Source organism: Triticum dicoccoides, chromosome 4A, assembly GCF_002162155.2.
Source record: "Triticum dicoccoides isolate Atlit2015 ecotype Zavitan chromosome 4A, WEW_v2.0, whole genome shotgun sequence".
NCBI classification, from domain to species: Eukaryota; Viridiplantae; Streptophyta; class Magnoliopsida; order Poales; family Poaceae; genus Triticum; species Triticum dicoccoides.
The window spans coordinates 340,229,787-340,230,364 of NC_041386.1; positions in this window are offsets into that span (position 1 = coordinate 340,229,787).

Genomic DNA, 578 nt, shown 5'->3' on the forward strand with positions numbered 1-578 from the left:
TTCACCAAGGTGGAGTTTGTTGGAGTTGTGTCGAATATAGTGTACAAGGTTGGTTACAGTTGGACTTGTAGTTGTATTGTGTTTATATAGGATATGGAGTCGTGTCTTAGTAGGACACTTGTATCCTAGGCCTCTCTTTTATATAGCGGGGTAGACACACGATGTAACCTATGCCAATATAATAGCACCGGAACGCAAGGGAAGCCGGCGGCATGTGCCGATGTCCAGGGCGCCCGGGTGCGGTATTGTAGCGGTGTCATGGGGAGGAGCGCCCATAGTCAGGCCCCGGGGATGTAGCCATATCGGTGAACCTCGTTAACAAATCTTGGTGTCGTGCTCGTGTGATTGCTTGGTCCTCGGATGATCGACGGTATGCTTCAGATTTATTTTAACAATTTTGTTGGAGAAATATAATGGAATAAGAGCCCAACTTTACATTACTAATGAAAGCACACCTCCAACCCGGCAGTGGTGAAAGATTGCAAGCTACGTTTCGTGGGATGATGCCCTAACCTTCAGTTTCATTAGAGCATCTCCAGCCGTTCGGCCCTAGGACGCCGAAAAAGAGTCCTCTGGGA